Below are 19,615 nucleotides of genomic sequence, written 5' to 3' on the forward strand. Positions count from 1 at the left end.
AGCCAAACTGGGCGGGACTGTGTTTATAAGGCAGGGGAGGAAGTTCACTGTGGAAGCAGCAGTCAGTCCTGGCTCGGTGCCTGCCTGATTATTCACAGTCTTGATGTCATCAAATCACAGGAATTTGGGAGTTGGACAGGACCTTAAGAATCTTCTTCCTTTAGAATCTTGGTCTCAAAGGCCTAAAAGAAACCCTCAAGATCAGGCTCTCAGCTCCTGTGTCCCAACAAGAAGTATTTACAATTCTAAACAAACACATCAGCAGGGGGCTGAGAGTGGGGGTGTCTTCTGGAATATAAACAATATCTGCTGTTTCAAGGACAGATGGACCAGCTGTCTCAAGGCATAGGAAGCACCAGGGCGGGAAACTCAGCAATAAAAGTGAAAGAGCAGGGCAATCCCCTCCCACTTACCTGCAGTGGAAAGTGCCCCAGCCTGGAATCTGGCTTCCTTAGGTCCCTGGGTTTGAGTTTCTGCCCTACCACTCCCCAGCTCTAGAATTTTCTGGAGAATTATTTCACTTCTTTGTAAAGTGAAGGATCAGGACTAGGTGGTCTCCAAAGTGTTTTCAGCTCCAGCAGTCCCTGAGCAGGGCTGTGGAATAAAGGCAGGGCTTTGAGCAGGTGCTCTACCTAAAACCTCCTTTGCAACCAAGTCTGAAGTTTCATCAGGAGCCGTCCATCCCTTGGGCAGCTGAAAGAAGACTTTCAGTGTTCTAGAATTTGCAAGCAAATGGAAATTCTCCTGGAGAAAGACAACCTGTTTGATGGGTTGATGCCTTTTCAGATGACTAACAAAGAGATGTAGCCTAGTACAGGAGAAAGTCTTAGTTTTGAACATGACTGCACCAGTCATTAGGGATATGATCTCAGTCAGGCTTTTTAACTGTGCTGCACTGGAACTTTTCATCAGTAGGTCATGTGAGGCTTAGAAGGGGACAACATGCGTATTAAGTACATGAGAGGGGTTCAAGCGTTGGCGTCTATTATTCTTGATTGATGTGTAGCTGAGAGTTCGTGGGGCAGAGTGACCCCTGTGCTTTGCTGAAATATACCCCAATGATTCAGACCAGCTAATACCTGCAGATCTAAAAACTGGGGCTTTTGTGTTCACACTATAAATGAGATTGTTTTCCTTCTGGCAGGCTCCAGGGAAGCCTGAGAATTCGAGGAGGTGGGTGTGGGGAGGCTGATATGGTGACAATGGGGACTTTGATTTTAATCAAGAAATCGCTGCAGGGAGTAGGGGGGGAGAAAAATGAAAATAAATCTTGGTGACATCACATCCTGGGAAACTTGCATCAAAGCCCTTTGCTTTCAAGAAAAAGAAATAAAATCTAGGCCCAGATAACACCAAGACAAAGTGGCACAGAGAAACCGAAGGAAGAATTCCCCAGAGCCTTTCCCAGGCAGGCACTACTTTGTGCAGTGGGGCACCACCCCCACAGAATGTGTGCGTCACCTGTGGGGGCCGAGAACAGGGGCTTCTTGGACCCCTTATCACAGCAGTGGGTGGCAGGATGGGGCACCAGAACAAAGACCATATTGAGACCCCAAAAAAGCTGATTAAGAAATGATGTGACGTCTGCGGAAACCCAGAGAAAAGAGAAGTGGACAGGGAGCTTATGACAATGTAGTTCTGAACCTAAAGATGGAAATTCTGATTAAACTAAGAGTTTTTGATTTTGGAAGTGATCTAGTTTTTCAGGAATGGGATAAATGTGACAGTGGATTTGAAATCAGTGTTGTTGTAGCCTTCATCTAGACCAGACACACGCTGCTAGAACGGTTGTGTGAATTCCACACACATACTGAGAAATTTCAAATAGGACAAGCTGAAGGCATAAGAGGAGCACTTAGGAATTGTTATTCCTGTTAAGAAGTGCTCACCATGGGGCTGGGGATGTGGCTCGGTAGTAGTCGAGGGCTGGCCTAGCAAGTGAGAGACCCTGGGTTCAATCCCAAGCACACTCCCAAAACATTGTTCACCAGGCTGTAGGGAAGGTCTTTGCACTATTCTTGTAACTCTCTGGTAAGTTTGAAATTATCCCAACAATTTGAAAAAATTATTCTAAACTATTTAAAATTGGGTTATCCTTTTAGAGCTATAATTCCTTTGACTATTTAGCTCCATTAAATAAAAATTTTTAAAATTATCTTGTATGGGAATACAAGGTAATGATATGTCCAAAACATTGTTTTGATGATCTGAAAACCAAAAATAATTTCAATGTCCAAAAACAGAGGAATAGTACAAAACGACACGTCAGTATAGTGCAATACTGTGTAGCCATTATGATGATTAATAACATAATTATATAGACAGATAAAATCAATGTAAAATTATTTTGCCCACAAGAAGTAAAAAACAAATTTGTATACAAACTGTAATATAAACAATGGAAGACCTATATGGATGTATAGATAAAAATTTAAAGATAAAATTAAGTGTTGGACTGCTGTAATTATTGGTGAATTTTTTCAATTCCTTCAGTGATACTTTTCCATTGCTTTATTGATAAAGAGACTTTTGGACTCCATTCTGGGTCTAGGCAAGTCCTGGTGGGTCCAGCCCAGTGGTCTTCCCCCACAAAGCACTAAAATGGCACAGTTGGCTATGAGAGCTTGCCACGATAGGAATTTTCCTTAATCACTTATTATGGAATTATCCACAAAATTAATCAAACTCTTCTTGAATATATCTCTTCTTCCATCAATTCCTTGGTGGATGGAATTAAGTTTCTTAGGTTGTTTTCCTGAATCTCTAGAACAGAACTTCCTTTCCCTAGTCCTAAGTCTCATTTGAGCTGGTTTCTATCTTCTAAGACTCAGTAAAGAAGCACTCTTCTACCTGGACACAACCCCCATGTGAAGCTGTGAGGTCCAGAGAGATTGGAGCTGCATATCAGGAAGTTTGCTCTTTTTTTCTCAGTCATTAATTGCATGACTATGGGAAAGTCTGCTTGCCTTGTGCTTAACTTTCACTTCCTTGTGTTTCAGATCAGAGCAATACACTCATAGGATTGTTATTTGACTCAATAGGATACCATGGGAAAGGAAATGCTTTGAGACAAATGTATGCTTTCACCTATTTAATAAATTGTCTTATAAACATTTTTGGGAGGCTGGAGGTGTAGCTCAGTAGTGAGTGTTTGCCTAGAATTCATGAGACTCTGAGTTCTATCCCCAGTGCTGAGAGAGAGGGCGGGTGGGAGAGTGGGAGGGAGGAAGGAAGGAAGAAAGAAAGAAATTTTTTTCACCTTTGTCCCTTTCCTATATCTATCTTCAGGTGGAAAGCCTTTTGCAAGGGAAAGCCCCTTACTCATTTCTCAAAGATGCTGAAAGAGAATTTAAAGAGCTTCTGCCTCTCAAATTACTTCCTACTGTCTTTTAAGCATTATTAGTGTCACACATGAACAAAAATTCAGGACTCATAATATTAAAAAAAAAAAACAAAAAAAAATATTACAGCCCCAATCCCTAGAGCACTTGCCTAGTATGTATGAGGCACTGGATTCCATCCTCAGTGCCACATAAAAAAATAAATAAATAAAGTTATCGTGTCTATCAACAACTAAAAAAATATTTTTTAAAAATGCAAAAAGCAATATTACCTCACTCAATGCAAGGTATGAGGGTGGAGGGAAAGAGCAGGGTACATGAGAACTCTACTTCCTTCTCAGGTTTTAAAAAAATTTTTTGTAGCTGTAGATGAACAGAATGCATTTAATTTAATTTTTTTAATTTGTATGTGGTGGTAAATATTGAATACATGCTGGACAAAGCATGCTGCCATGGAGCTATAGCCCCAGTCCCTCAAGGTTTTTTTTTGTAAGCCTAAAACTGCTCTATTAAAAAATGTCTATTAATTAAAAAAATTTACTTGAAAATGCAAACTATGACCATTTCTGATATTATAAATTTGTACCTATAGGGTCATATTTATGTATACAGATTATATGTAGAATTTAATTATTTTGCTGAGATTAATTGGTCAATGGGACCATTTACTACCATCTACTTATTTCCAAGCATATTGTATCTAATGAATATTTATAGGTTTTCTATCATTACCTCATAACTTTAAAGGTGTTTGTGGTCAATAAGTTTAGGAAAATCAAGTATTCTAACCAAGTTATTTTTGTTTTTGTTTTGGTGCTGGGTATGTATGTAGCCTAGGCCCTCTTGCATGGTAGACAAGCACTCTACCACTGAGCTTTACCAAGCTACCCCCCCAGCCCTAATCCTTGATTTTAAATTTGAGGAAACTGAGAAGTGATCACCTTGAGTCACTGTCAGATGCTGGTTTCCTCTGCTTACCTAGGCCCTATGCTTAGTGCCGCCAGAACTTGTAGTCTAATGTGGAGATGTGGAGTACTTTGTTTCCTTCCTGGTTTGCTTCTTCTTTTCTTTTTTCTTTCCCTCCCTCCCTCTCTCTTTTTTCTCTTTCTTCCTTTTAAATATTGACAATAGCAACGACCAAAACCAAAGTGGACACAGATAACCCAAACACATGACTCCATGGTGACCCCAAAGTGTCACGTGGCTGCTGTGTCTGGGACAGGCACTATGGAGAGAACTACCGAAGCCCTTCTCACCTCAGCCATGAGATCATCCCCAACTCATTCCAGAGGAAGGCAGAGTCCTAGTGACCGTGGTGACTTATGCAGGGGTGGCTCTTGCATCAGTTCTGGTCACCAGCCTGGGGACTGCACATGTTCAGGGTGACAGGAACATTACTGTTTACACTGGATCCACCTTCCCTGTGCAGCATCACAGAACTCCCTGCTCTGCCCTTCTTCCTGAGTCAAGCATTTTTGCCCTGTGAATACAGCTTGTGTCCTTTCCATAGCCTCCCTCTCCTCCACCCCAGGGAAGTGATGCATGATTTGTAGAGATGCTTTTTTTTTTTTTACCTCATTCTAGCTAAATTGTACTTTTTCCCCTATGAAGGATTTGCACTAATCCAAAAAGACCTGAGCTCATTTTTCCTTCCAGTCTTCTTTTATCTGTGGGCCACAGGACTTCCTGTCTGATCTTAGTCCAGACTGGATTGATGACATGTCAAATGTTCTTTAATCTATCTCACTACGTATGTAGGAGTGGCCAGTTCACAGCTTTTATTAGGAATTAGGGAAAGTAGGCTGGGGATATAGCTCAGTTGTAGAGTGCTTGCCTAACATGTGTGATGCACTGGGTTTAATCCCTAGCACGAACAAGGAGGAGGAGGAGGAGAATAATAACAACAATAATAATAATTATTATTATTATTATTAAGGAGCCACTAGAGCTCAGAGCACTGAATGAACTCTTGTGGATCTGAATAATCTTACCTAAACTATAATGTAGAAAAGATGTTTTGTCAGCATTTACCTGGCATGACCATCACAAAACCCACTCACACTTAAGTATCGGGACTGTATTAATCAGCTTTTCATCATTGTGACAAAATACCTGAGAAAAGTAACATGAAGGAGGAAAGATTTATTTTGGTTCAGTTTCAGAGGTTTCAGTCCATGGTTGGTTGACTTCATTGCTTTGGGCCTGAGGTGAGGAAGAACATCAGGGCAGAGGGGCATATTAGAACAGAGTTGCTGAGTTCATGGCAGCCCAGAAGTACAGCAAGAGAGAGAAAGTGTCTAGGGACAACATACCCTTCTGGGGCATGTCCCCCATGACCCACCTCTTCCTAGTAGGGCCTACCTCCTGAAGTTTCCACCACCTGCCCATAGTCTACTAGCTGGGGGCCAAACCTTCAACACATGAGGCTTTAGGAGACATTCCAGATCCAAACTGCAACAGGGGCTGATATAGAAACTCATTTGCAATGTGAAAAGATAAATCAGTTATAAAACACTTTCATGCCAATCCTTAAAAAATGTGTGGGAGACCAGCCTTGCACGTGACTGAGTCACACTCCTCCGCTGGGTGCTGAGGTGCTCAGTCACAGAAATGTGGAAGAGCTTTTCCCACCCTTCCTGGGTTGGAGGGACGGTGTCTCGTGCATGGGTGTGTCTTGCTACAGCCCCATGGGTGAAGCTATGCTCACCTGTTCCTTTGTAATATAACCCCTTGCCCTGTTTAGGATAGAATCTTCCATGGAAGTGCCTTGTGTGTGTCTCCTTCTCTTACTGTGCCCTTGGGTGTGGCCTACTCAGATGTCAGTCAACCTGCTGAGAGTGGACATCATGAAGATAGACTCAGCCCCCTGAAACCTGACCCCTTGCCTCATTTGAATAGCTTCTCCTCAATAAAAGAGGTCAGCGCACTTGTGTGTGTATGTGTGTGTGTGTGTATGTGTGTGCGCGCGCGCACGCTCTCTCTCTTTCTGCGGACCCTTAAGGTCAGAGGAGCCGTAACAGCTACCCCAAAGAAAAAGGTATTTGTGTCTCTTGTGTGGTTATTTTGCGCAGCCCAGTTTACCTGGAATGACCTCTGAGCCTTTTAGTCGCAAGAACAAAAACCCGACAAAATTCATACTACCTTGAAAAGTTAACAACATAGAAGCTATGGCTGAAGATTTGAAAGGTGATTGCTCTGAATTAGTATATGAACCTAAGGGAGCAGGTGAGTGCCCTGAGTGGAGTGTGTCAATAGGGCCTTAGAGTTAGACTAGGAAGGCAAGGTTTCTAGCATGTTTATGGCCACTGTGGTAAAGGGTCAATGTTGGCAGAGGACAGAGGACTTCATGACAGGGATTAGGTGGGAGGTACTTTGAAGATCAGTGGAGATTCAAGAAACAGGAAGAGGAGAACTTGGAAGGCTGCTGGGTACCATGAAGATGGAAAAGGATGCAACTGAGGGGAAGTGAAAGGTATCTGGGTTTATCAAGGAAGATGAAAATCTTTCCTAATTCTTGATAACGTGGGCCTATAAGTCACTATACCACCCTATGACACCCAGAGGATGGTGATATTACTGAATCAAGCCAATTTTGCTGGACTATGGTATGCTGATTACTGAAATGTTGAGTTTTGCAAAAGAGAGACTATATTTGCAATGTGGCCAAGCCTAGAGGTGGAAGACCCTAGTCTCAAATCCACCTCCCTAAGGATAGGGTTTGAGGATACCTATGGGGTAAGGAAGGTGGACAATTTAAGGAATGGGGAAAGGTGATTGGAGGTGAAGTAATCAGTGATCTATCTGTACACGGGTCATTAATGTTTATGGATCTTCTTGGGATGTGTATTCAGAAAATGGCAGCATCAGCCTGAGCTGAGAGTGGAGTTTTCAGTCTCCTGATGTCAAAAGGCCACCCATCAGACACCTGCACAGGTCCAAATGAAGAGTCAGTACATTTAACAAAAATAGCCTTCAAGTCCATGAAAGGTAACAAGGCAACAGTAATCATCATAACCCCACACATCAGCGGTTTTACCTACATTAAAGCTAGTGGAAGAGTAATAATATATAGCTCAAGCTGTGTGACTTCCAGAATTAGAGATGTTTAAAGTCAACTAAAAGCAAATAACTAAGGGGGAGCACAAAGGCTCAAAGTCAGAGAAGTGAAAAGTACAAAGGACTGGCTAGTGGGAATGAGACTGGGCCAGCTGTGTTTGTGGGCTGGTAATTATCAAAGTGAGCTTTCTACCCTCCCAGGAAGTCTTGGAGACAGGTTTCCTTTTCTTTTGATGATTACACTCTTGAGAATAGCTCTCAGGCCCTTGAGAGAGGCTTCTGAGCTGTAAAAGATATTGTAAGGTCTTCCTTTATTAAATGCTCAGTATATGATTGTGACCCATCCATAAAGGCTTGGTTTTAATTACTATTTGGAGAGAAGAAAGAGACAAGAAGGAGACTTCTAACAAGGAGAAGCAAAAACCTTCCCACATTGAATGCTTTACAGACTCCATGTAGTTGTTGCTAATGACAAACTCTATAGTGCTTTGTTTTTCAGAAGGCTCTTTCATATACACTATCACATCTGTTCTTCACATCTCATATGCTGGGAGAGGTACAGAGAACATGTCTGTATCAGTCAACTTTCTGTAACTATATCAAAGCACCTAAGGTAACTAACTTATAAAGAAAAAAGGTTTAGGACTGGGGTTGTGGCTTAGTGGTAGAGCGCTTGCTTAACAAGTATGAGGCACTGGGTTTGATTCTCAGCACCACATATAAATAAATTAATAAATAAAATAAAGGTCCGTCAACAATTAAAAAAAAAAGGTTTATTGTAGCTCTCAGTTTTGGAGATTCCAGTCCAAGACTGAGTGGCTCCATGGCTTTGGGCTGCTGATAAAGTAGCATATTATAGCAGGAATACGTGACAGAGCAAACCACTGACCTCATGATCAAAGAAGCAAAGAGCAAAGAAGATGTGTTGAGGTCCCACAATCCCCTTCCCCAAGGGTATGACCTCAATGACCTAAGAACTTTCCACTCGGTCTCACCTCCTATAGGTCCACAGGAATCCCAATAGCACAATCCAGGGGATCAGACCTTTAACACATGCATCTCTGGGGGCATTCAGCATCCAAGCTTTAACAGTGTCATACTCAATCTACAGAACAGGAAACAGAGCCTTGGAGAGGTCAGCTAACTTGTTAATGGCCAAGTACTTAAGACTTGCCAGGATATAAAGGAAACCCAAAAGATCAACCTAAATCAGATCTGGGCTCCTTCTGGGACACCATATTGCAAAGGAGCTCCACTTCTGCTGGTCTCCCATCAGTGAGCACATAGAAAGACCAATATCGGCCTCTCCTAGGAGACAACTCCAATAATTGAGTTTGTTATGGTTTTGTCTGTCTTGCTCCCACAGAGCCCACACCACATTAGAAATACTGATGGTGTGTTGGCCTAAAGGGATTCTGTTGTGGTAGATTTGCAGGCCAAGTGGCTTCCTGGAGCTCACGCCACCTCTGTGCTGTCCACAGGTTCACATGCTTGAGGCAGAGCAGGCAAGTGGGTTCTTGTCTCTGCAGAATGTTCCTGAGACTTTGAATAGTATTTCCTCTTGCTTACTTCACTCACTGATGGAATAGAAGGCTCCTTCCTTGAGTCCTCCTCCTGCCCCTATCTCTCTGCTCCCACACCCACCCCAATCAGGAACCCCCATCTAGCCACAGGGTCCATTGGCCTCAGTGGCCACAGCCTCCTGTTGTGGAGAGGGCACTGACGACGGGAAGCTGCAGCTGCAGTGGCACTTTACCTCAGTGGCCCTCAGCAAATGACCTCAGGCATGGTCTGACTTCTGGATCATGTCTCTATTAACAGAGGAAGTTAGAGCCTTTAGGAAGGCTCTACCCTTTTGGGCCTGGGATAGATCACTCTTTTTATCCCCAGAGACGCCAAAAAGCCATCCGTGATCAGAATCTTTAAAATTGTCCCTGCAGGTACCTGGAGCCCTGCAGTGGTGGTGGCCTGTCCTGCTGGCTGGCATATAGCTGTCAGGATGTCAGAGAAGGAGGAAGTTGTGCTCCATTGGGAGATCCGCCCTTCCTTCTGCTACAGGGCCAGGTGCAGGAAGCTGCTTTGCAGCTGAGAGAGGCAGGAGGAGGCCGGCAAGAGGAGCAGGCCCACTTCTGGGACACATCTTCCCAAAGGTTCTGACTTCCTCTATTAATAGAGACACGATCCAGAAGTCAGACCATTCCTGAGGTCATTTGCTGAGGGCCACTGAACAAGCCACCTAACTTCTCAGAGCTTCATCTGTAAAATGAGAATGTAATCTATTTTCAGAGGGGTTTTGAGGAATCAAATGATAATTTGTGTAACATGGGTATTTAAGCATACATCAAATTATTATTCCCTAGTTGGGCATGTGGCCTTTGCCTAGCATGCACAATGCCCTGGGTTCAAACCCTAGCCATGTAAAATAAACAAATAGATAGATAGATAGATAGATAGATAGATAGATAGATAGATAGATAGATAGATATAATTAAAACAACAGTAACTAGCATTCCCTATTAAGAGAACAGACCAGAAATGAGGGTAGGGAGCGGAAAAGTTGGGGAAGAAAGTTCAGCTACCTCTGAATACTCCACTGGCAACCCAGACTAATTAGATTTTGTTTGGGTCACTCTGAGGTCATCCAGCTGTACTAGGGGGGTTTAACAGTACTGGGGATTGACAGTCCAGGGAACAAAGTGCTAAAAGGGTACACTGCACCATTTCCCTGAAGCACTCCTGCCTCCCCAAACAGGAAATGGTGGACTGAGTACTGAATTCCTATAAATGATTCAAGGTAAAGCCATAAACAAAAATACATCTGAAGTTGTTCTATCCGGCTAGAAGTTGGCCAAAAAAGAACGACAACTGTTTATTAATGTGCTCAAGTTGCTGCATTCCCATGCTGAAAGGAGAACGTTTCAATCAATGGTCCAAACTTCCTCAATTGCAACAGGAGACGTCAAAGGACTGTGACTCTCTCTATCAGCACACACTGGCACGCCCCACAAGAGAGGACATTTCGAGGACCCAGGAACTGCACTTGTATTTCCCAGAGGTGTCAGGTCCATGGGTGAGGCTGTGTTCCCGGGAGTGGCTGTCACTGGCAAACATACAGTTCTATGATCCTGTGTGGCTCCCCTGTATCCCCACAAGATGATCCAGAGTAGGAGGGCTTCCTCTGGGGTCTTGCTTCTTGCAGGAACCAACAGAGTGATGCTGCCACTCCTGTTGCCAAAATTTCACACATTTTCCCACTACTGGCTCCCTTGACCTGACTCTAAGTGAAAACGTGTTTTTTTTTATAGTTTTATTCAAAGAAGGAATGGGCTACCTTAGAGAGTATTAATAGCCACTTCTGACATAGAACTTTCTATGCATAGGCACTTCAAATACATTCAGTCCTATAAGATAGGTGCTATGACTATCCCCATTTTGCAGATGAGAAAATAGGCACGGAGAGGGGAAGTCACTTGCCCAATGTTATACAGCTACTAAATGGAACCAGGCTTTAATCCAGCCTGAACCCAGAGACTACCTGTGTCACCTTAATGCAACACCACCTGGTACAGATCTGAGCTTGCAGTGAAGATTCTCCCAGAGAGAACTGAGAGGATATTGAAAGGGCAGTACTCTAGGCTGTAAGTGGGCAGCTGCCTGATGTGCTGGGAAAAGCCTGGGATGGAAGCCACATGAGCTACCTAGAGCAGAGTGGATGAGAAACCAGTAAACTGATCTAATGAGTAGCAGACCCTGAGTCTTTTCTCCCTCATCTCTCTGCTTCTCTCTGCATGACAGTTGCTCGCTCAGTCTGGTGTTCCGCCATGGAGACATATACATTATAGCTCCAGTCTCCAATTTTATAGCCTATGACCACTGAAATATCCTGAGGATCATCCCAGTCTGGGTCATGTGTCTACCATTATGATTTGAGGATCAGGGTTCATTCTCAGAAGGCACAGGAGAGGTATATTACTCAACTTTTCAATATTATAGCAAAATACCTGAGAGAATCAACCTGTAAAGAGAAAAGGTTTAGTTTTAGAGCTTCCAGTTGGTTGGATCCATTCCTTTAGGCCTGTGGCTAAGCAGTACATCATTTCAGGAGAGCATGGTGTACAAAACTGTTTATATCACAAACTGGGAAACAAAGAAGAAAGCATAAGGGACCAGGAAACACCAATTCCTTTGAGAGCATGCTCTAAATGACCTAAAAGAACTCCCAATTGGTCCCACCTACTATAGGTTCTACCGCTTTCCAATAGTTCTACCTCAGGGACCAAATTTTTAGCACATGGGTCTTTGGGGGATATTTAAGATTCAAACTATAGCAAGATGGATACCAGGAAGACAAATAATTGACAAAGAATGCCACCTCAGGAAAACACAGAGCAGTTTCTCTCTGCTCTGAGAACCTTGTACTTCATTCCCATGAACAGGAGGAAATATTATATTATCAAAGCCAAAAGTAAAAGAAACCAGGTTTGCAGAATTGTAGAACTAGAAGATACCTAAACTTTCACCTGGTCCAGCTTACTATTGTACCTTTCCACTTCTCTAGACCCCTACTACCAGTCAGTGTTGGAACTAGGACTAGATTCTAGGCTCTCTTTAGAACAATGTGAAACAAACATTACTGCTTTAAGGAAATCAAACCAGACAAAGTTCATTGCAGCTACAGGGTCAGAGATCTTGACCATCTAAAGAAACGTTATTACCCTCCACAAAAATAGGTATAAAAACTCTCATCCAATTTGATGTCATTATCATTCCATAACAAACTTATTTGGTCATTTGTCAAAATATGTTCTTTACAACACCTGACCACATAACTCTTCTCCAAATAGAAGTAGGTTCACACAACTTTGCCAGGTTCCCTTTTTTTCCCTTGTCCACGGTCCTGTAGTTTGGCGGGTGTCCTAGGTGCCACCCTCAGGAGCATTTTGCAGAAGGGTGAATCTCTTGTATGCAGTTGGGCTTTTCATGACCCAGATAACTGCTTTATTTCACTATTTCATTCTGGCGTACTTGCTGGGATCCAGAAAGCCTTATCTCAAACAGATCCTATGTCTCTAAATTCAAGTTACACAAGCCCTCACTCCAGCTAGGGGAAAAATTTCTGTGCTCCTAATTACTTATGTAGTCTTGTAACTCCTTATTCATTGGATTCTTGCTACTTGCCAGGCAGTGTGCAACAGAGATTAGTCACCTTACTCCTTGCCCCCAAGTACCCAACTGTCTTTTGAGGGGAAATAAGTATATACTAGAGTGAGTGGTTGGCAAATTTTCTGGTTAAGAGCCACATGGTAAACAGTTCAGGTTTTACAGGTTGTATAGTCTTTGTCATAACTGCATACTTCTGCCATCTGTTATGGCTTGGATCTGAAATATCCCCCAAGGCCCATATTCTACAGGTTTGTTAACCAGCATGTGGCACTATTAGGAGGTAGTGCAACCTTTACCAGGGGAGCCCAGGAGAAGAAAGTGAGGTCATTGGGAGCATGCTCCTAAGGGGTTATTGGGACCCTGGTCCTCGCCACCCTTTTTATTTGTTTCCAGGACCCTATGAGTGAACAGCCTCCTCTGCTGCACATTCCCACTGTGTTATCACAGGCCCCAAAGCAATGTGGCCAAGTGAGAATGACTGAAACCATGAGCTAAAATAAACTTTTCCATTGTTTAATCTCAGGTGTTTTGTCAGAGCAACAGAAAACTAATATACCATTAACATGAAAGCAGCCTTAGCCAACATGTAAATAAATTAATTTGGCTGCATTCTGATATGGCTTTTGCACAATCAGGTGATGCGTTGGACTTGTCCATAACTATTGGTTGCCAATCCCTGTACTAGAATCTAGGTGTGCAGGACAGAGTAAGTACCTGGTATGGTAAGGCTGGGAAGAGGAATGAACATGTTTTATGGAAGAGGCACTGGGATGAAGTAGAGAAGTACAAATTTGCCAGCTGGGCTGGGGGAAGGAAGGGTCAGTATTATTGGACAGGGAGGCACATGTCAGAGCAAAGACCATGCAGCACAGCATCACATGGGTGTTTGGGTAGCTAGTGTGACTAAGTAGTGGGTTTAAATGATCAGCCAGATCTGGCTAGAGAAGCAGGCAGTGGCCAGCTCAGGGAAGTTCTTTGAGCCATTCTGAGGGGTCGGGTGGAGGGAGGGAGAGGAATAAACATGGATGCCATTGTGTTCCAGTCACTCTTCTAGACAGTCTACATAAATGATCTCATTTTTGTTCTCACAAGATACCATTTGGGTGGTATTATCAGTCCCATTTGCTAATGACAACACTTGCTCAAAATTCACTTCTTCCCCTAAATGGCAGATCAGGACTCAAGCCCAAACTGCTCTAGGCCAGATACCCTGCTTGCCCCATGCTGCGCTCAAGACCTGCAGATCCTTCTTCTCCCTTGCTCTGTGTCAGTGGTTAGCCCCTGCCAGAGAGAAGGGTTTAGAGAACCTCATGACTTCCCAGGGTTGGATAATGGATGGCCTTTTGTGGTTAGGAGAACGAAAGTTGAACCCTGGGTGGTGCAGAAAGGGTATCTCCAGAAGGAAGGATGTTGGCTGGTCACCCTCCTAGGCCAGAGGGAGCCAGCCCCCAGGGGCACTGCTGTGTTGTCTGGGGCCCAGGGAAACCTGGATCCCTTGGGGGAAGAAAGGAGTGCCTTTACGGCAAAGTATCTGTCCTGTTACGTTCACCTCAGCTGAGACTCACCTGGAACCCAGAGAAGAGGCAGTGGCTACTCTATGCCTGAGGTCATAAATGTGAAGAATTCCAGAGATTCCTGCTGAGGAGTCAGCCCTGGCTCATCTCTTCCCCATGCCAAGTTTACTTGGTTGCTTAGTATCAGAACATTATGATTCTTTAACTCCACCTTCTGAAAATTGGCACAATTTTGCAAGAATAGGTCTCTTTTCCCCCTATCACATATGCCATGCATTTGGCCAGTTCTCAATAAATATTTGTTGGATGAAACAACTAATGTTGAAGGACATCGTCTATATGAATGTCTTTTATTTAGTTTTTTGCATTTGCTCTACATCAAGACCTTCTGAAATCATTTTACAGAGATTTGTCCTTTTCAGAAATCTGGCTCCTTACTATGCAAAGGGAGGACTTGGACCAGCAGCACTGGCTCCTAAAAGGAGCTTGCTGGAAATGCAGTATTAACTGCTCTGGAGGCTGAGGCAGGAGGATTGCAAGTTCAAGCCTAGTATGGGCAACTTAGTGAGATCCTGTCTCAAAATAAAGGAGGGCTGGGAATGTAGCTCAGTGGTAAAATTCCCCTGGGTTCAATCCCCAGTGCCATCCCCCACCCCAAAATGAAGAAAACAACACAATGAAATAAATGCAGTCTTAGGGATGGAGAAGTGAGTCAGTGGCAGAGCACATGCTTTGCACCTGTGAGGCCCTGGGTTCCATCCCCAGCATCACCAAACCAACCAACCAACAAAACCCAAAGAAAACAAAAACAAAAAATGCAGAGTCTCAGGCCCATCCCCAGACTTAATAGATATGAATCTTTACTATAGTAAGATACTTAGGTGGTTCATACACAAATTAAATTTTGAAAAACACTGGAGATGTGATTTGGCAATTTTACCCAGAAATGGTCACTAATCTTAATTCCATTCCTTAGATAATTTCTAAAGTGATATTCTTTACATATTCTAAATCCAGCTATATTATGAACCCAAAAAACATGTTTAGTACTTACAGGTCTCTTCCCTGTTCCAACTCCCTTGAGTGTACCTCCCCCATTCCTGCTTTTACCAGCAATGTCATGGTTAGACAGGTAGATTTTCCAGTGCAATGATAGTTGAATAGGTTAGAAGGAAGTGAGAGTGGAAAAATGTTTAATGACACATTGAGGGTGAGAGCCAAGTACCTCACCTTTGGAATCCCCATCTTACACAGATTATGTGTACCCTATGCCCTACTTCTTCATTCCTTTACCAAGCCTTTCAAGATTTAGAGTAAAGGTGAAGGGACAGTTAATACAGTGGGGGTGAGGGAGAGGAACATCTAAACCTAGAAGATCCCTGCATCGTGCCACTGCCCCTGGAAAGACAGTACAACCCCCTGGTCCCCCACATCCCTATTCATACCAGACAGCACTGGCTTGACCCCCATTCTCCTTTGAAGAGGTACTACACTTCCAGGCTTGAGGCAGGTGCTTTCTTCATGGGTAGATGAAAGATGGCCAACTTCAGAGCTGAACACATCTGCTTTGGATCTTAGTCCCATGATTTACTGATAGTGTGGCTTTTGGTGAAAGACATGCTTTCTGGGTCTCTTCCTTATTTGTAAAACAGGAGCAATAACCACTTTGCAGAATGACTCTGAAGATGAGAAAGAGAGTATGCACTAGGCCTGTACAGTGTCTGGCACATAGTAGATACTCACAGGTTACTAGTTCTGGTTTCTCAGAGAGTTGTTCCCAGGTTATGGGTATAGTTTAGTGCCACGGCACTTGCTGGGCATGTGTTGGGCCCTAAGTTAGATTCCCTGGCACCTTCCAAAACAAAGCAAAGCAAAACAAAACAACGAAGACAACAACAACAACAACAAAAAACCCCAAACCACCCACCAACCACTACTGACAATAACAAACAAACAAACAAAAAAAACCCAAACTAAGAGAGAGCTGGAGGTTGTAGTTTAGTGGTACAGCGATTGCCTAGCAAGAACAAGGCTCTGATTCTATCTCCAGCACTGCAGGGAGGAGAAAAATGAACTCTGAGTTGCTCGCAACTTTCTTGGGGATGGAGAAGTGAGTCAGTGGAAGAGCACATTCTTTGCACCTGTGGGGCCCTGGGTTCCAAAACAATGCCTTCACATTGCTGCCTTGCTGCAAAGCATTCATTGCGCTTTGCTTTCCAGGAGAGAATGTGAATTTTATTTTATTTTTTTTTGCAGGGCGGGGGTGGGGCGGTGGGAGTATCAGGTGGGAGTAACACTCCAGGAATGTTCTACCACTGAGTTACATCCTCAGACCTTTAAAAAAAAAATTTTTTTTTTTTTGAGACAGGTTCTCACTAAGTTACTTAGGGCCTTGCTGAGGCTGTTCTCAAACTTGAGATCTTCCTACCTTAACCTCCCTTGTTGCTGGGATTACAGGCGTGCGTGCAGCTCCCAGCTGAGAATGTGAAATTCCTTAGAATTCAAAGTCTCCCACATTTGCTCTCAATCCCACCTTTCATAAGCCTTCATTCTTCTTTGTCCTCTCCCCTTCCTCCTCCATCTCCTCTTCTTTTGAAGGGGATGCTGAGGATGGAACCCAAGGCCTCCTGCATGCTAGGCTAGCACTCCTCTAAATCACAGTCCCAGTCTACTTCTTCTTTGAATGAAAGTTTGGTAGGAAATCTGATTTGCTTATTTCTAGCTTATGTAAATATTATTTCTTTTACAAATATATGGATTAGCTAATAGATTAGTCTGATGGGTTGTTAAGAGTGATGGTTAATTATAGGAATTAAGCCACTTAATTGTTTCCTTCTCTCATGCCCACGAGGGATTTGAGTGGGTTTTTTTTTTTAATTTATTTTTTAGTTTTAGGTGAACACAACATCTTTATTTTATTTTTATGTGGTGCTGAAGATTGAACCCAGTGCCTCACGCATGCCAGGCGAACGCGCTACCACTTGAGCCACATCCCCAGCTCTTGGGTGTTTTTATTTTCTGTTAAATAGCTTAAAGGAGACTGGGGATGTGCACATGTGTACCATACATGAGGCTCTGAGTTTAATCAATAGTTCAAAAAAAAATCATAAAATGACCTTAAAGTTATTATTGCTAAAGTTTAACTTAAATTCCATTTAGATAACTATCTCTAGCCCACAAATAAACCCTCCTTGCTATTTTGTAACATAGATGACTTCATCCTATTAATCGTTCATGAGTTGTTCATTTTTATGAGATTCTAAACTGATAAAACTTTGAGTACACAATTTTGGTTAACTTCTTTTCTCTCCCACGTACAAACTCAGGACCTCATGCATTTTTAGGCAAGTGTTCTATCATTGAGCTATATTCCAAGCTCCTTTAATTTTTTAAAAAAATTTTAATTGTAATGCATTCTGCTATCGTGTATTTAAAAAAATAAAATCAATAAAACTAAATTTTTTTTTCTATTTTGATACAGGGTCTCACAAAGTTGCCCAGGTTGACCTAGAATTTGTGATTCTCCTGCCTCAGCCTCCCGAGTAGCTGGGATGACAGGCGTGCACCACTGCACCAACTTCTTGTTAACTTTTTATGCAAAAGATGTGTTAGTTTTTGCTAATTTTTACAATTACTTGATGGTTATTTTCTGATAGTACTATTTTTTTCTGAATCCCCAGTGTTTTTCCATTTCAATTATTGAGCATGACTGTTTGAGTAAGTGTTAAACAGTTTAATTAGACTTGGAAAGGATTAAGGTGAGTTTAGAATAATCAGGTGGCCCCAATAGCACCTCAAATAAATTGGTTGCTTAAATTGAATTATAATTTGATTCATCTTTCAGTCTATTTACTGTGTTCTGTCTCATCTCTTCTATAAGTTTCAATAAAATTAAGATAGTTATGAATTACAGATTTTTCATTGAGGTGAAAGAAGGAAAGATTTGTTGACTATTTTTATTAATTATTAAATCCTCATGAAGACTTTCATAAACTTTATACTCTAAATGAAAGAACATAGACTTAGTTTTTGGTTTTTATGTTCCTTCTTTTCCCTTGTACTGGGGATTGAACCCAGGGCTCTAGTTCATGCTAGGCAAGCATCTTACCACTGAGCTACATACCAAGACCTGAATGTATCCTATTTTTAATTCAAATATTGCATCATTTCCTAAAACTTTTACAACTATGCTTGTACTTGCTCTTCCACTTACCGAAGGCTGTGTTGATATGGTGAGTAAATAAGCTGAGGGTTTGTTTTTTTGTGTGTGTGCTACGGACTGAACCCAGGGCCATGTGCATGCGAGGCAAGAACTCTGCCAAATGAGCTATATCCCCAGCCCCAAAAGCTGAGTCTTATAGGAAAATATCAATTATAGAATATATAGTCAAATATAAGCACTATGCATTATTTGCATTTAAAGCCATTACTAACAATATATTTAAATTAACATATATTAGTTGTATAAATTAATGGGGTTCAGTATATTTCTAGATTTGCATAAAGCGTTCACTGATCAAATCCATCCTCCTTTTTTTTTTTGCATTGATGCTTGACTTTCTATGTCTGGCTTATTTCCTTTAACATATGTCCTTCAGTTCCACCCATTTTGTTGCAAATAACAGGATTTAATTCCTTCCTCTTTATGGCTGAATTTTATATATATATCACATTTTCTTTATCCATTTATCTGTTGATGGGCACCATTACTAACAATTCTTTGGCAAAATAAATAAATAAATAAATATTTTGTCTTTGTTGGTTTAGGATAAAGCATAACAAAGTATCTAATTCTCCTCGGGGTCTCAATTTACCTGTTCTCTGATATTATAGTCATTTTCTTAAAATCACCAGTTTATAATCCTAATTATAATAAGGTACTCAAGTCAAGAATCATCAATAAATGTTAAAACGAGTAGGTGAAAGGCTGTAGTAAACTGTAGTAAACATAATACTTTTATGGTGCTAAAGAATAATCTGCATAATAATTATAAATTTCAAAGAGAAAATTTACTTTTGTAATAGAGAACTTTGGTGATTACCACTTTAATCAAGGGATAAAAATTAACCCCGCAAATAGAGGGACAACCTGACTGTATGTGTCTCTTCTTGTGATAGAAAAAGCACACCATATCACCCATGAAGTATTTCCTGTCCCATATGTTTAACTTGAGTTTAATCCAGGTGATAAACTTAGCTTCCAGTTTCCCAGAAGTACGGAGGAAAGAAAAAAGTTAAATGATATCAAGAGACCAGGTAGACAAATCTAGACAAATTCAACTCCACAAGATTACTATCTTTCCTTAAAAAGTCAAGATCGTGGAGAGGAAAATAAGGGGTAGAAAGTATTGCTAGACTGAAAGGACCAAAGCCTACATAATAAGCAATAGCAAGGCAGTCAAAGCTATAAACAACATTTTTTAAAATTATTTACAAAATTTTAATATGGATTTTATATAGATGCTTTGTTAGTCAACTCTCTGTTATTGTAATAAATACCTGAGATAATCACCTTACAAAGGTAACATTTTTTATTTTGGT

The sequence above is a fragment of the Marmota marmota genome, unplaced genomic scaffold (genome assembly GCF_001458135.2).
Source record: "Marmota marmota marmota unplaced genomic scaffold, marMar, whole genome shotgun sequence".
Taxonomy (NCBI): domain Eukaryota; kingdom Metazoa; phylum Chordata; class Mammalia; order Rodentia; family Sciuridae; genus Marmota; species Marmota marmota.